This window comes from Oncorhynchus mykiss, chromosome 4, assembly GCF_057628025.1.
Source record: "Oncorhynchus mykiss isolate SJ-2025 chromosome 4, ASM5762802v1, whole genome shotgun sequence".
Taxonomy (NCBI): domain Eukaryota; kingdom Metazoa; phylum Chordata; class Actinopteri; order Salmoniformes; family Salmonidae; genus Oncorhynchus; species Oncorhynchus mykiss.
The window spans coordinates 9,784,031-9,802,307 of NC_143025.1; positions in this window are offsets into that span (position 1 = coordinate 9,784,031).

Genomic DNA, 18,277 nt, shown 5'->3' on the forward strand with positions numbered 1-18,277 from the left:
AACGAAGGCAGGATCTCTGAGGCAGCAAGAGATCTGTGTTCGGCGGTCCACTTCTGGACCTTTTTTGGAACACCATTATTTTTCCTCTTACTGAGATTCACTGAAATAAATCATTCTCTCTACTATTATTCTGACATTTCACATTCTTAAAATAAAGTGGTGATCCTAACTGACCTAAGACAGGGATTTCTTTTACTAGGATTAAATGTCAGGAATTGTGAAAAAACTGAGTTAAAATGTATTTGGCTAAGGTGTATGTAAACTTCTGACTTCAACTGTAGATATAGTTTTTTGTGTGCTCTAGTGCAACCGTGTCTAGATGGAATTTGCATTTGTTGTCCTGGCCACTGGACCTTTATTGGAAAACCATTATTTTTGTCTTACAGAGATTTACTGTCAAGGCCCAAGTCTGACAGAATCTGTGCAGAAGATTGAGGTGCTGCTGTAGGCCCTTCTTGATTGGGTATAGGAGCACCAGATAATCTGCAATTTGACATTTGATTTCCAAGTCCAGTAGGGTGAGGCCAGGTGCTGCAGACTGTTCTAGTGCCCTCCCCAATTCATTGATATACACGGAGTATCAGTGGCGGTCGGTGTAGTTTAAGATGATAAATGATATTCCATTCCCCAGTTCAATGTAACATGGATAGGTTTGGTCTACTGCATGATACTCTAATGTTCCCTGTACTCATCATGGGGTTGCTACAACCTAGTCTGTCGCTACAAAACCTAGTCTGTCGCTACAACCTAGTCTGTCGCTACAAAACCTAGTCTGTCGCTACAACCTAGTCTGTCGCTACAAAACCTAGTCTGTCGCTACAACCTAGTCTGTCGCTACAACCTAGTCTGTCGCTACAAAACCTAGTCTGTCGCTACAAAACCTAGTCTGTCGCTACAAACTAGTCTGTCGCTACAACCTAGTCTGTCGCTACAACCTAGTCTGTTGTCGCTACAACCTACTCTGTTGTCGCTACAACCTAGTCTGTCGCTACAAAACCTAGTCTGTCGCTACAACCTAGTCTGTCACTACAACCTAGTCTGTTGTCGCTACAACCTAGTCTGTCGCTACAAAACCTAGTCTGTCGCTACAACCTAGTCTGTCGCTACAAAACCTAGTCTGTCGCTACAACCTAGTCTGTCGCTACAACCTAGTCTGTCGCTACAAAACCTAGTCTGTCGCTACAACCTAGTCTGTCGCTACAAAACCTAGTCTGTCGCTACAACCTAGTCTGTCGCTACAACCTAGTCTGTCGCTACAACCTAGTCTGTCGCTACAACCTAGTCTGTCGCTACAAAACCTAGTCTGTCGCTACAACCTAGTCTTTCGCTACAACCTAGTCTTTCGCTACAACCTAGTCTGTCGCTACAACCTAGTCTGTCGCTACAAAACCTAGTCTGTCGCTACAACCTAGTCTGTCGCTACAAAACCTAGTCTGTCGCTACAAAACCTAGTCTGTCGCTACAACCTAGTCTGTCGTTACAAAACCTAGTCTGTCGCTACAACCTAGTCTGTCGCTACAAAACCTAGTCTGTCGCTACAACCTAGTCTGTCGCTACAAAACCTAGTCTGTCGCTACAACCTAGTCTGTCGCTACAAAACCTAGTCTGTCGCTACAAAACCTAGTCTGTCGCTACAACCTAGTCTGTCGCTACAAAACCTAGTCTGTCGCTACAAAACCTAGTCTGTCGCTACAACCTAGTCTGTCGCTACAACCTAGTCTGTCGCTACAAAACCTAGTCTGTCGCTACAAAACCTAGTCTGTCACTACAACCTAGTCTGTCGCTACAAAACCTAGTCTGTCGCTACAAAACCTAGTCTGTCGCTACAAAACCTAGTCTGTCGCTACAAAACCTAGTCTGTCGCTACAAAACCTAGTCTGTCGCTACAACCTAGTCTGTCGCTACAACCTAGTCTGTCGCTACAACCTAGTCTGTCGCTACAAAACCTAGTCTGTCGCTACAACCTAGTCTGTCGCTACAACCTAGTCTGTCGCTACACAACCTAGTCTGTCGCTACAACCTAGTCTGTCGCTACAACCTAGTCTGTCGCTACAAAACCTAGTCTGTCGCTACACAACCTAGTCTGTCGCTACAACCTAGTCTGTCGCTACAACCTAGTCTGTCGCTACAACCTAGTCTGTTGTCGCTACAACCTAGTCTGTCGCTACAACCTAGTCTGTCGCTACAAAACCTAGTCTGTCGCTACAAAACCTAGTCTGTCGCTACAAAACCTAGTCTGTCGCTACAACCTAGTCTGTTGTCGCTACAACCTAGTCTGTTGTCGCTACAACCTAGTCTGTCGCTACAACCTAGTCTGTCGCTACAAAACCTAGTCTGTCGCTACAACCTAGTCTGTTGTCGCTACAACCTAGTCTGTTGTCGCTACAACCTAGTCTGTTGTCGCTACAACCTAGTCTGTTGTCGCTACAACCTAGTCTGTTGTCGCTACAACCTAGTCTGTTGCTACTACAACCTAGTCTGTTGCTACTACAACCTAGTCTGTTGCTACTACAACCTAGTCTATGAAACTTTAGAAAGTAGGTTCATAGGTCAAGATAATTTGTAGTAACCAAGGTGACCGAAAGTAATACATTCAATGCACACTCATACCTGCATCTATCTCTTCTAGGCATGTAATCATTAGTCCAAACAGTTGCGTTTTACAATCAAAACGAGAGTTTATATTGGACAGATTCAGATAGGTCTTTCCCAGTTTAGGTTTGCTTCTGTTTTAAGAAAAGGTTTTCAACAGAATCGGCAGAATGAAAACAAAGTTCAGCCACATACAAACAGCATCATCTCTTTGCTCATTGTATAATTCCTTCTTGTGTCTACACGCTCGCACCTCCTCTCACCTTTTCCTTTCGTTTGGGGACTTCAGTGCACAACACATCTGCTGTCTGCAGTGGAGTGTATTCATGGATGCCAAGGGAAGCCAGTCTTCAGCAAATATTTGACCAATTAAAAAAAATACCAATGATAAAATAATGTATCTTTCATCTATCTCAGTGTTTTCATAATTTCCCATCAATTGGCATGTGGTTGAATCTCTCCGGAGAAATCATCAGAGGGAGGGAAACAGCGCCCCTCTGTCTCTGTATGTGTAGCCCATGTATGTGATGCTGTCTGGACAAAAAGTGTATAACATGCTGCCACGCAGCATTTGATTGATTGATGAGAGCAAGCATTTGGTCAATCAGCATTCAGCTGAGCTCAACTGTGGGTTGTCCTGGTGCAGCAAAATGCCCCCCAAGGGAGGCCAGTTAGGTTTTGGCTTCAGACCAATCAATTGGGTCATTCATCCCCCCAGCACTCCCATATAACTATTCCCCAGGTCGTGGCTGTAAACGAAAATGTGTTCTCAGTCAACTTACCTGGTAATATAAGGGTAAAAAAAAACCTTTAAAAACACTTAATCAAAAACATCATTTTCAGAAAAATGTGTATGTTTCTGGTCTGCTTGTGTTGATGTCCTGTAGTAGCTTGCTAGCTTGCTAAATCGTCCCTTTCCTAAACAATGGATGGAGATGGGGATTTGGACTTATGGTCAGAAATCAGGACCATGGACAGCCACATTATATTTATACTGAACAAAAATATAAACGCAACATGTAAAATGTTGGTCCCATGTTTCATGAGTTGAAATAAAATTGTTCATTTGCATGAAAAGCTTTTTTCTCTAGCATTTTGTGGACAAATTTGTTTACATCCTTGTTAGTGAGCATTCCTCCTTTGCCAAGATAACCCATCCACCTGACAGGTGTTAAATATCAAGAAGATGATTAAACAGCATGATCATTACACAGGTGCACCTTGTCCTGGGGACAATGAAAGGCCACATATGTCAAGATTTGAGGGAGGGTACAATTGGCATGCTGACTGCAGGGATGTCCGCCAGAGTTGTTGCCAGAGAATTGAATCTTTATTTCTCTACCATAAGCCGCCTCCAATGTTGTTTTAGAGAATTTGTCAGTGCGTCCAACCGGCCTCACAACCGCAGACTACGTGTCACCACGCCAGCCCAGTATTTGGAATTATATTACGATCCCCATTAGCTGTTGCAAAAACAAAGCTACTCTTCCTGGGGTCCACATGAAACATGACATAATACAGAACATTAATAGACAAGAACAGCTCAAGGACAGAAGAACTACAGACATTTAAAAATGGCACACGTAGTCTGCATATCAATACATACACACAAACTATCTAGGTCAAATAGGGGAGAGGCGTTGTGCCGTGTGGTGTTGCTTTATCTGTTTTTTAAAACCAGGTTTGCTGTTCATGTGTGCAATATAATATGCAATAATGGCTCTATATAATACTGTACGCTTTCTTGAATTTGTTCTGGATTTGGGGACTGTGAAACGTGTGTGTGTGTAAGTTGACAATGCGAATAATTTGGGATTTTCAACACATTAACATTTCTTATAAAAATAAGAAGTGACGGAGTCAGTCTTTCCTCAACTCTTAGCCAAGAGAAACTGGCATGAATAGTGTTTATATCAGCCCTCTGATTATAATGCAAGACGTGCAGCTCTGTTCTGGGCCAGCTGAAGCTTAACTAGGTCTTTCCTTGCAGCACTCGGCCACACAACTGGATAATAATCAAGATAAGACAAAACTAGAGCCTGCAGGAGTTGCTTCTTAGAGTGTGGTGTCTTTATTACGGCCCGACCTCTCCCCATCTTTACAACCATTGGATCTATATGTTTGACCATGACAGTTTACAATCTAAGGTAACACCAAGTAATTGAGTCTCCCCAACTTGTTCAACAGTCACACCATTCATTACCAGATCCAGCCGAGGTCTAGAACTTCGGGAATGATTTGTACCAAATACAATGCTCTTAGTTTTAGAGATGTTCAGGACCAGTTTATTACTGGCCACCCATTCCAATACAGACTGCAACTCTTTAAGGTTTTCAGTGACTACATTAGCTGTGGTTGCGATGCGTATATGGTTGAATCATCAGCATACATAGACTTACAAATAGAAAATAGTAGAAGGCCTAGAGAGCTTCCCTGCGGTACACCACACTTTAGATCTTTGACATTAGAGAAGCTTCCATTAAAGAAAACCCTATGAGTTCTATTAGATTGATAGCTCTGAATCCACGATATGGCAGAGTTTGAAAAGCCATAACACATACGTTTTCTCAACAACAGGTTAGGATCAATAATGTCAAAGGCTGCACTGAAATCTAACAGTATAGCTCCCACAATCTTGTTATTATACATTTCTATCAACCAATCCTCAGACATTTGTGTCAGTGAAGTATATGTTGAGTGTCCTTCTCTATAAGAATGCTGGAAGTCTGTTGTTCATTGGTTTACAGAGAAATAGCATTGTATTTGTTCCAACACAATTTTTTTCTAACAGTTTGCTAAGAGCTGGCAGCAGCAAGCTTATAGGTATGCTGTTAGAACCAATAAAGGCTGCTTTAACACTCTTGGGTAGGGACAAGACTTTGGCTTCCCTCCATGCCTAAGGACAAAGACTTTCCTCTAGGCTCAAATTAAATATATGACAGATAGCACTGGCTATAGAGTCAGCTACCATCCTCAGTAGCTTTCCATCTAAGTTGTCAATGCCAGGAGGCTTGTCATTACTAACAATCATTTTTCCACCTCTCCCACACTAACTTTACAAAAATTCAAACTTGAAATGCCTTTTTTTCATTATTAGTTTTTTATGCATAAGTACGGTGGCTCACTGTTCATTGTTGGCATTTCCTGCGTACTTTTGCCACTTCGCAAATTACATAATCGTTTAAAAGAATTGGAATCATTAAATGGTTTTGCAATGAATAAGTCATCAGAAGATGGAGTTGAATTAGTCTTTCTGCCCATCATTTCATTTAAAGTACTCCAAAGTTTTTTTTCCCATCATTCTTTATATATTTTTAACATCACATGTGCTCCTTCTCTGGCCTCTAGGTCACCAGGCTACTCATTATGCCGCACACCTGTCACCATCGTTACGCGCACCTGCGTGTCGTCAGACTCACCTGGACTACATCACTTCCCTGATTACCTTCCCTATATATGTCACTCTCTTTGGGTTTTTTCCCCAGACATCATTGTTTCTGTGTCATGTTTGTGTGTTGTTCATGGTTTCTTGTTTTGTATTATGTTACGTTTATTTATTAAAACACTCACCTAAGGGAAGCATCATGGAGTGTTTTTTTTCTGTTTTTTCCTGCCTCCGCCGGTTGGTCAGACTCTCATCCAGCGCATCAGCAGGGGATCGTCATTTTGATCGGCGTGCTGCGGCTGGAGCAGTACTGTCACGTGTTCTCCCTCTCCTGCCTCTAGGTCACCAGGCTGCTCATTTTGGAGCAAACCTGTCACCATCATTACGCGCGCCTGCGTGGCGACAGACTCACCTGGACTCCATCACTTCCCTGATTACCTTCCCTATATATTTCACTCCCTTTGGTTCTTTCCCCAGGCGTCATTGTTTCGGTGTCACGTCTGTGCGTTCGTGGTTTCTTGTTTTGTACTATGTTACGTGTATTTATTAAAACACTCACTCCCTGAACTTGCTTCCCGACTCTCAGCGCACGTCGTTACAATCACATGAGTCACAGCAAAATCTTTTGTATGATCACTTATACACTATTTTAGGCCTAGCTGTTGGAACTTTGGCTTTCCTGGATATGGCCACTATATTGTGGTCACTGCAACTAATGGGTAAGGATACTGCTTTAGAACAAAATTCTACAGTATTAGTAAAAATGTGACCAATACATGCGGACAATCTTGTTCCTGTAGTGTTTGTAAACACCCTGGTCGGATTTTTTAAATAACCTGAACCGGATTACAGGCACTGGTTACAGTGAGAAGCTTCCTGTTGAGCAGACAGCTTGATGAAAACCAATTAATATTCAGGTCCCCAAGAAAGTAGACCCCTCTGTTTACATCACATACACTATCAAACATTTCACACATTATTTAGATACAGACTGTTAGCACTTGGTGGCCTATAGCAACACAACAAAAGAAAAGGCTTTAGATGTGCCAAGGGAACCTGCAACCACAACACTGCAACCACAACAATAACACTTGACTAAAGCTCTTCTCTAAGCATTACAGGGATATGGCTCTGGATATATACAGCAACACCTCCCCCATAATAATTCATGTCTCTTCTATAGATGCTACTGCTGTATCAAATTAATTATCTAAGTGAGTCTCAGAAATGGCTAATATATGAATGTTATCTGATGTTAGCAAGTTATTCATTTCATGAACCTTATTCCTAAGGCTACATATATACATATGGGCTATTGTCAGCCCTTTCCTGGATAGCTTATCAGATATAGACATAATATATAAAAGAGCAAACAAAGCAAGATAAAAAAAAATATACATTCAGCAGTCCATCAATCAATTGGTGTGTGTGTGTGTGTGTGTGTGTGTGTGTGTGTGTGTGTGTGTGTGTGTGTGTGTGTGTGTGTGTGTGTGTGCGTGCGCTGCAGGGTTGAATCTATGAACCCATAGGCTTAGCTCTCTCATCCCTTCGAGGCTTTTGGGAGGGAGGGTGTAAAATGAGCCTGTCATAGCGGCCGTAAGCAATGTCCCCACGCGCTGTGGCAGATTGCATAGCTGGGATAAGTTATTTTCTCTTCTGGCACACAGCCTCCGGATAGTCCTTGTTGAGGAAGACATACAGTGTATTCGGAAAGTATACAGACTCTTTGACTTTTTCCACAATATTTTACTTTTATAGATTTATTCGAAAATGTATTAAATAAAACATTTTCCCTCATCAATTTACACACCACACACCATAATGACATTTTTGCAAATGTATTAAAAATAAAAAACTGAAATATCACATTTACATAAGTATTCAGACCCAGAGAGGTTTGATTGGGTTCAAGTCCAGGCTCTGGCTGGGCCACTCAAGGACATTCATAAACGACTCCTGTGTTTTCTTGGCTGTGTGCTTAGGGTCATTGTCCTGTTGGAAGGTGAACCTTTGCCCCAGTCTGAGGTCCTGAGCGCTTTGGATCTTTCTGTACTTTGCTCTGTTCATCTTTCCCTCAACCCTGACTAGTTTCCCAGTCCCTGCCACTGAAAAACATCGTCACAGCATGATGCTGCCACCACCATGCTTCACCGTAGGGATGGTGCAAGGTTTCCTCCAGACGTGACGCTTGGCATTCAGGCCAAAGAGTTCAATATTGGTTTCATCAGACCAGAGAATCATGTTTTCATGGTCTCAGAGTCCTTTAGGTGCCTTTGGCAAATTCCAAGCGGGCTGTCATGTGCCTGTAACTTAGGAGTGGCTTCCATCTGGCCACTCTACCATAAAGGCCCGGTTGGTGGAGTGCTGCAGAGATGCTTGTCCTTCTGGAAGGTTTGCACATGTCCACCGAGGCACTCTGGAGCTCTGTCAGAAGTGACCATGGGGTTCTTGGTCCCCTCCCTGACCAAGGTCCTTCTCCCCCGATTGCTCAGATTTTACCTGGGCGGCCAGTCCTTGTTGAGGAAGACATACAGTGTTTTCGGAAAGTATACAGACTCTTTGACTTTTTCCACAATTTTTTACTTTATAGATTTATTCTAAAATTGATTAAATACATTTGGTCCCCTCCCTGATCAAGGTCCTTCTCCCCCGATTGCTCAGATTTTAGCTGGGCGGCCAGCTCTAGGAAGAGTCTTGGTGGTTCCAAACTTCTTCCATTTAATAATGATGGAGGCCACTGTGTTCTTGGAGACAGAAATGTACCCTTCCCCAGATCTGTGCCTTGACACCATCCTGTCTCGGAGCTAACCACTACACAGAGCCTACATCATCAACATAGCTACTAGGACTAAAACGTTAGTAAAGCCGCTACAATCATGAAATACAGTGTACAGCAAGCAGTTTAGCAGTTAAAATGGCGGGCACCGGTGGAAAAAAAATCATATAATTGAAAGCTTACCATGACTTGGATGAGTTCCAGTGTTGGATAGCCATATCCAGCAAGCTAACATAAATAGCATTCCTTTCTGTTTGAGCCGGGTATTTGAGTCGGCTAAATTAGCTAGGTGCATTAGCTAGCTAAAAAAATAGACAGGTCTCTCACTCTGCTGCTTCTCCTGATTTTGTAAGAAATTATTTTGTTCAAAACTATGGTCAACTACTCACCACATTTTATGCACTGCAGTGCTAGCTAGCTGTAGCTTATGATCCTTTGATTGGGTGGACAACATGTCAGTTCATGGTGCAAGAGCTCTGATAAGTTGGAGGACGTCCTCCAGAAGTTGTCAAAATTACTGTGTAAGTCTATGGAAGGGGCTGAGAACCATGATCCTCCTAAGTTTTGTATTGAAGTCAATGTACCCAGAGGAGGACGGAAGCTATCTGTCCTCCGGCTACACCATGGTGCTATCCTACAGAGTGCTGTTGAGGCTACTGTAGATTTTCATTGCAAAACAGTGTGTTTTAAACAATTATTTGGCGACGTGAATATACAGTACATATATGATATCATACTAATGATAATATACATATATATATATATATATATATATATATATATATAGATAGATAGATAGATAGATAGATAGATAGATAGGAAGAGATATAACAGCGATCTGTGTTTCATTATATATATAAATAAAACAGCGTATACGAGTAGCTTGCTGCCACAGAGATCCTCCCTCTCTTGCGTTTTTTTTCGGCACTCAAACTGGCTCAGACTGGCATCGCCAAACTGTCTGAGAAATGTGCAAATTTCAGAAGGGGAATCAGCAGTTTACCATGGCTTTGGTATTAGACTGGTAACATACTACCTTAATCCTTAATCTGCCAATTTGGGCAGAGGCTAACACAAACACACTTTGCCAAACTGCTAAAATGTTATTTGATCTGTGTGTGTGTGTGTGTGTGTGTGTGTGTGTGTGTTGTTCTCAGAATAGGCTGTAAGCTACTGAAAATAAACTTTGAGAGGCTGCAGAAGTCAGCCCATTGGTATTTTGGTATTTACAATTTACTTTTGAGATTTCAAGCTAATCATACATTTTTTGGGGGGGGGGGGCTCACCGTTTCCAAAATCAAGGTCCTACCCTTTGGACATGCCCGATAGCTCAATATGTGACATCATCCTGCTACATGGGCCTTTCGGCCAATCAAATGGAAGTAAATGGCTCCAAAAGTGAACGTTCTAATAGCCCTGCTAGCCCTCCTCCAACCTTTCCGCCGCACACTCCGTGCTTGTGGAAGTTGTCATGGAGATAGAACCGTCCCCGGCGTCTGCTCGCTGGGGTGTTGCCATGGAGATCCCGGCTAGAGGTCCGCTCACGGCAGTGCTGGAGGAAGAGAGCAGCTCGCGGCTGGGGTCCGAGAAGCGAATTCAGGACCTTGGAGAGAAGCGGTGCCGAGGACCCCCTTTCAGCCAAGGGAACTACTACATGCTCATAGTGATCGGAGAGATAGCGACAGACCACCAGCTGCAACGCGCCAGAGACCACTTAGAGCGGGGTGAGTAGGCAACTTCAACGAGTCTCACTGTTACACACGACTTCTGTAAAACCCGCATGCATAACCTCCAATATATACCTATAAAAATGATAACATAGAACGGATTGAAATGTATATGATGCAATTGAAAGATATGAAGAATGTGCGACCGGTTTCCTAATGAGAAAAAAATGACGCATCAGGCATATTGAATCAGCAGTTTTGAACGAACGAATAGCCTACTACGCCACTTTTTAGTGGAACGAAAATGTTGTGGAGCCTTGCCTACACGTTTCACATTCGTTTGATAATTACAAGGGATTCTGTAATTCTTTGATGAAAAAATCTATACATTTATTCGTTTTTCAATTAGGGTCACAAACAGGCAAGTCTCATGGATTCCCAGAAAACGTATGGTTGTTTTATAAAACCTCCAACATAGTATGTAGCCTTTTTCTACCCCATGTATTTCCATGATCCTAACCAACATGGTCTCAGAGCATTTCGTGTTATTCTGTACATAAATACCGAGACACTCCATTTAATATGACATGTTACATTTCGTATGGTATGTATTATTTTGTGGATGTCCATCATCCATTTCGTATGATATGTTACTATTTGCAATTCGTACAATATGTTACGAATTTGCAGAACGTATGATATATTACGTATTCCTAGTTGGCTAACGTTAGCTAGGGGTTATGGTTAGGGTTAGAATTAAAGGTGAGGGTTAGGGGGAAGGGTTAGCTAAAAGGGTTAGGGTTAGGGGAAAGATGAGCTAACATGCTAAGTAGTGGCAAAGTTTCTAATTCTCTAAAATGCTGAAGTTGTCCCTGATGAGATTCAAACCTGCAACCTTTGGGTTGCTAGATGTTCGCGTTATACGCCCACCCTCCTTTTGTTTTTGCCTTAAGTAAACTTCTGTCTTATGTAACCATACCAACGTAACACATCATACTCATTTGAGAATCCCGGGTATACATTTACTATGTTACGTCTAGTCTATGAGACCAGACTGTAATAACTCACATGTAGCCTGCCATGAGAGGGCCTGCTACAGGAAGAAAACAGTTGCACACATTCTCAGCAATGGTGTGATACAAAAACAACAACAATATGGAAGCCTAAATTGACCACGAAGGGGAAAAATCCGTAGACTTAACTGCTTGTGCTTGTTACAAATGCACTGTGCCAAACTCCTGGGACATTGCCCTCATTAATAATGAGTCATCCGTTGCACTAAAGCATTCAACATGATGTTCAGTTAAATACAGTAATGCTGTTGTCTTGTTGAAAACCATAGCTGTCATGTTCTTTCTGTATCAAGGTAGCCCAGGGCAATGCCAATTGTTGCACGTACAGTATGGAAAAATCTTCAATATGAGCTAAAAAGGCATGCTGGATGATAGATAGTTGGGTACAAATGGATGATAGATAGTTGGGTACAAATTGTCCAGTGTTTTCTGACACATGGCCTATGTCCTACATGGCACCATATCCCCTTTATAGTGCACTACTTTTGAGCAGGGTCCAATAGGATGCCATTTGGAACACATTCATGGTGTGAAATATGCTAGGTGTTTACATGGTGTGAATGAAATGTGCTAGGTGTTTGTTTACCTGGTGTGAAATATGCTAGGTGTTTACATGGTGTGAAATATGCTAGGTGTTTACATGGTGTGAATGAAATGTGCTAGGTGTTTGTTTACATGGTGTGAAATATGCTAGGTGTTTACATGGTGTGAAATATGCTAGGTGTTTACATGGTGTGAATGAAATGTGCTAGGTGTTTGTTTACATGGTGTGAAATATGCTAGGTGTTTACATGGTGTGAATGAAATGTGCTAGGTGTTTGTTTACATGGTGTGAAATATGCTAGGTGTTTACAAGGTGTGAAATATGCTAGGTGTTTACATGGTGTGAATGAAATGTACTAGGTGTTTGTTTACATGGTATGAAATATGCTAGGTGTTTGTTTACATGGTATGAAATATGCTAGGTGTTTACATGGTGTGAAATATGCTAGGTGTTTACATGATGTGAATGAAATATGCTAGGTGTTTGTTTACATGGTATGAAATGTACTAGGTGTTTGCATGGTGTGAAATATGCTAGGTGTTTACATGATGTGAAATATGCTAGGTGTTTACATGGTGTGAAATATGCTAGGTGTTTACATGATGTGAATGAAATGTGCTAGGTGTTTACATGATGTGAATGAAATGTGCTAGGTGTTTGTTTACATGGTGTGAAATATGCTAGGTGTTTACATGTTGTGAAATATGCTAGGTGTTTACATGGTGTGAAATATGCTAGGTGTTTACAAGGTGTGAAATATGCTAGGTGTTTACATGGTGTGAATGAAATGTACTAGGTGTTTACATGGTGTGAAATATGCTAGGTGTTTACATGGTGTGAAATATGCTAGGTGTTTACATGGTGTGAAATATGCTAGGTGTTTACAAGGTGTGAAATATGCTAGGTGTTTACATGATGTGAATGAAATGTACTAGGTGTTTGTTTACATGGTGTGAAATATGCTAGGTGTTTACATGGTGTGAAATATGCTAGGTGTTTACATGGTGTGAATGAAATGTACTAGGTGTTTGTTTACATGGTGTGAAATATGCTAGATGTTTACATGGTGTGAAATATGCTAGGTGTTTACATGGTGTGAATGAAATGTACTAGGTGTTTGTTTACATGGTGTGAAATATGCTAGGTGTTTACATGGTGTGAAATATGCTAGGTGTTTACATGGTGTGAATGAAATGTACTAGGTGTTTGTTTACATGGTGTGAAATATGCTAGGCGTTTGTGTACATGGTGTGAAATGTGCTAGGTGTTTGTTTACATGGTGTGAAATATGCTAGGTGTTTACATGGTGTGAAATATGCTAGGTGTTTACATGGTGTGAATGAAATGTTCTAGGTGTTTGTTTACATGGTGTGAAATATGCTAGGGGTTTACATGGTGTGAAATATGCTAGGTGTTTACATGGTGTGAATGAAATGTGCTAGGTGTTTGTTTACATGGTGTGAAATATGCTAGGTGTTTACATGGTGTGAAATATGCTAGGTGTTTACATGGTGTGAAATATGCTAGGTGTTTACATGGTGTGAATGAAATGTGCTAGGTGTTTGTTTACATGGTGTGAAATATGCTAGGTGTTTACATGGTGTGAAATATGCTAGGTGTTTACATGGTGTGAAATATGCTAGGTGTTTACATGGTGTGAAATATGCTAGGTGTTTACATGGTGTGAAATATGGTAGGTGTTTACATGGTGTGAAATATGCTAGGGGTTTACATGGTGTGAAATATGCTAGGTGTTTGTTTACATGGTGTGAAATATGCTAGGGGTTTACATGGTGTGAAATATGCTAGGGGTTTACATGGTGTGAAATATGCTAGGTGTTTACATTGTCTCTGGAGTGATGAATAACGCTTCACCATCCGGCAGTCCAATGCCAGGAGTACACTACCTGTCCCAATGCATAGTTCCAACTGTAAAGTTTGGTGGAGGAGGAATAATGGTCTGGGGCTGTTTTTCATGGTTCAGTCCCCAGGTCCCCTTAGTCCCAGTGAAGGGAAATCTTAACTCTACAGCATATAATGACATTCTAGAGTCGATTCTGTGCTTCCAACTTTGTGGCAACAGTTTGGGGAAGGTCCTTTCCTGTTTCAGCATGACAATACCCCTGTGCACAAAGCGAGGTCCATAATACATAAATTGTTTGTCGAGATCGGTATGGAAGAACTTGACTGGGTTGCACAGAGCCCTGACCTCAACCCCATCGAACACCTTTGGGATGAATTGGAACGGCGATTACGAGCCGGGCCTTATCGCTCAACATCAGCACCCGACTTCACTAATGCTCTTGAGGGTGAATGGAAGCAAGTCCCTCGCGTCAATGTTTGGTCATGTAGTGTAACTTAAAAAAAAGGTAGGAGTGTGGATCAGAAAACCAGTCAGTATCTGGTGTGACCACCATTTGCCTCATGCAGCGCGACACATCTCCTTCACATAGAGCTTATCAGGCTGTTGATTGTGGTCTGTTGAATGTTATCTCACTCCTTCATTGACTGCTCGAAGTTGCTTGATATTGGCGGGAACTGGAACACACGTCAATCCAGAGCATCCTAAACGTGCTCAATGGATAAATATTGAGCTGGTGAATATGCAGGCCATGGAAGAACTGGGACATTTTCAGCTTCCAGGAATTGTGTACAGGGCCTTGCAACATGGGGCCGTGCATGATCATGCTGAAACATGAGGTGATGGGGGCGGATTAATGGCACGACATGATATCATTCTGGCAGGTAGGCTACTTTGCAGCTAGTTAACGTTTAATAGAGAAGGATTTTGGGAAAGTATTTCCGTCTACCAGAAAACAGTTAGGTCTATCATTACCATCGCTATATTTTTCCTGTTCCTTAATTGTTTGAAACCTGGATGTTTTACTTCATATTATGAGGTATGAAGCATGTCTTACATTGCTTCAAAGTAGCCTATATCCAAAATCCTACCATGGAAACGTGGAGGCAAATTTTTTTTTATACAGACTTCCTCATTATGCGTTCTCCTGTTCTATCTATCTATCTTACTTTCATTGTCTAACATCATTATCCCAGTCATATTAGCAACCCATGATAGTTGTTGCATCTTTAGACCCCCCCCCCCCCCCCCCTTTCTAACAGATATTTCCACCTCTGTCCATGAAACTGCATTTTCGAACTGTGTTTTCCTGCACATTGCATTTTGGAACATTGTGTGTACATGTCTTTGCCTAAAATGTGAAGAAATAATAGTTGATCAACATTCCGATCTGTTAAGGCGAAACATTCCGATCTGTTAAGGCGAAACATTCCGATCTGTTAAGGCGAAACATTCCGATCTGTTAAGGCGAAACATTCCGATCTATTAAGGCGAAACATTCCAATCTGTTAAGGCGAAACATTCCGATCTGTTAAGGCGAAACATTCCAATCTGTTAAGGCGAAACATTCCGATCTATTAAGGCGAAACATTCCAATCTGTTAAGGCGAAACATTCCGATCTATTAAGGCAAAACATTCCGATCTGTTAAGGCGAAACATTCCGATCTATTAAGGCGAAACATTCCGATCTGTTAAGGCGAAACATTCCGATCTGTTAAGGCGAAACATTCCGATCTGTTAAGGCGAAACATTCCAATCTGTTAAGGCGAAACATTCCGATCTGTTAAGGCGAAACATTCCGATCTATTAAGGCGAAACATTCCAATCTGTTAAGGCGAAACATTCCGATCTGTTAAGGCGAAACATTCCAATCTGTTAAGGCGAAACATTCCGATCTATTAAGGCGAAACATTCCAATCTGTTAAGGCGAAACATTCCGATCTGTTAAGGCGAAACATTCCGATCTATTAAGGCGAAACATTCCAATCTGTTAAGGCGAAACATTCCGATCTGTTAAGGCGAAACATTCCGATCTATTAAGGCGAAACATTCTGATCTGTTAAGGCGAAACATTCCGATCTGTTAAGGCGAAACATTCCGATCTGTTAAGGCGAAACATTCCGATCTATTAAGGCGAAACATTCCAATCTGTTAAGGCGAAACATTCCGATCTGTTAAGGCGAAACATTCCGATCTGTTAAGGCGAAACATTCCGATCTATTAAGGCGAAACATTCAGATCTGTTAAGGCGAAACATTCCAATCTGTTAAGGCGAAACATTCCGATCTGTTAAGGCGAAACATTCCGATCTATTAAGGCGAAACATTCCAATCTGTTAAGGCGAAACATTCCGATCTGTTAAGGCGAAACATTCCGATCTATTAAGGCGAAACATTCCAATCTGTTAAGGCGAAACATTCCGATCTGTTAAGGCGAAACATTCCAATCTGTTAAGGCGAAACATTCCGATCTATTAAGGCGAAACATTCCAATCTGTTAAGGCGAAACATTCCGATCTGTTAAGGCGAAACATTCCGATCTATTAAGGCGAAACATTCCAATCTGTTAAGGCGAAACATTCCGATCTGTTAAGGCGAAACATTCCGATCTATTAAGGCGAAACATTCTGATCTGTTAAGGCGAAACATTCCGATCTGTTAAGGCGAAACATTCCGATCTGTTAAGGCGAAACATTCCGATCTATTAAGGCGAAACATTCCAATCTGTTAAGGCGAAACATTCCGATCTGTTAAGGCGAAACATTCCGATCTGTTAAGGCGAAACATTCCGATCTATTAAGGCGAAACATTCCGATCTGTTAAGGCGAAACATTCCAATCTGTTAAGGCGAAACATTCCGATCTGTTAAGGCGAAACATTCCGATCTATTAAGGCGAAACATTCCAATCTGTTAAGGCGAAACATTCCGATCTGTTAAGGCGAAACATTCCGATCTATTAAGGCGAAACATTCCAATCTGTTAAGGCGAAACATTCCGATCTGTTAAGGCGAAACATTCCAATCTGTTAAGGCGAAACATTCCGATCTATTAAGGCGAAACATTCCAATCTGTTAAGGCGAAACATTCCGATCTGTTAAGGCGAAACATTCCGATCTATTAAGGCGAAACATTCCAATCTGTTAAGGCGAAACATTCCAATCTGTTAAGGCGAAACATTCCGATCTGTTAAGGCGAAACATTCCGATCTGTTAAGGCGAAACATTCCGATCTGTTAAGGCGAAACATTCCAATCTGTTAAGGCGAAACATTCCGATCTGTTAAGGCGAAACATTCCGATCTATTAAGGCGAAACATTCCGATCTATTAAGGCGAAACATTCCAATCTGTTAAGGCGAAACATTCCGATCTGTTAAGGCGAAACATTCCGATCTATTAAGGCGAAACATTCCAATCTGTTAAGGCGAAACATTCTGATCTATTAAGGCGAAACATTCTGATCTGTTAAGGCGAAACATTCTGATCTGTTAAGGCGAAACATTCCGATCTGTTAAGGCGAAACATTCCGATCTATTAAGGCGAAACATTCCGATCTGTTAAGGCGAAACATTCCGATCTGTTAAGGCGAAACATTCCGATCTGTTAAGGCGAAACATTCCGATCTGTTCCATCAACCCTATTAATTGACACGGCGTATACCCTCCACTACACCACTGAACATAGACTAGTTCAGGGAACAGCAAATGTCATGTTAATAAACAGGCACAAGGTGATATAGGGAATAACCTACTAATCAAACGTCTGAAACATGTTCTGTATGAGCTTATGAGGCATGTTCCACAAAAAACAAAGTGTCATGAGAAGATATATAGCCTGGCTCACACACTAGCTTAGCCAGAACTAGAGCCAGAGAGGCAGACGGGAGGCAGACAGCATCATGGAAAATTACCCCTTGTCAGTGTAATTGAGAATGTGGGCTCCCCCAGCTTTCTCCACTCCTCGGACACGATGCGAACATAGAATCCCCATTTTGTATTCTCTACCCTTCGTCCTCACAGGATTTCTCAACCACCTTCTGTATGGCACTGTGTGCCCTCCCTCCACACAGATTTACAGGGGTTCTGTGCAGAACTTGCCCTGCATTATTCATTTGGTAACACTTGGGGAACGTGGATGGATGCGGAACATGTTTGAGGTATTACTAAGCATGTACAGTGCATTTCGGAAATTATTCAGACCCCTTGACTTGTTAATGGATTAACAAATGTGTTTTCCTCATCACTCTGCACAAAACAACCCATAATGACAAAGCAAAAACAGATTTTTTGAATTTTTTGCAAATTGATACAAATTATAAAACGGAAATATCACATTTACATAAGTATTCAGACCCTTTACTCAGTACTTTGTTGAAGCACCT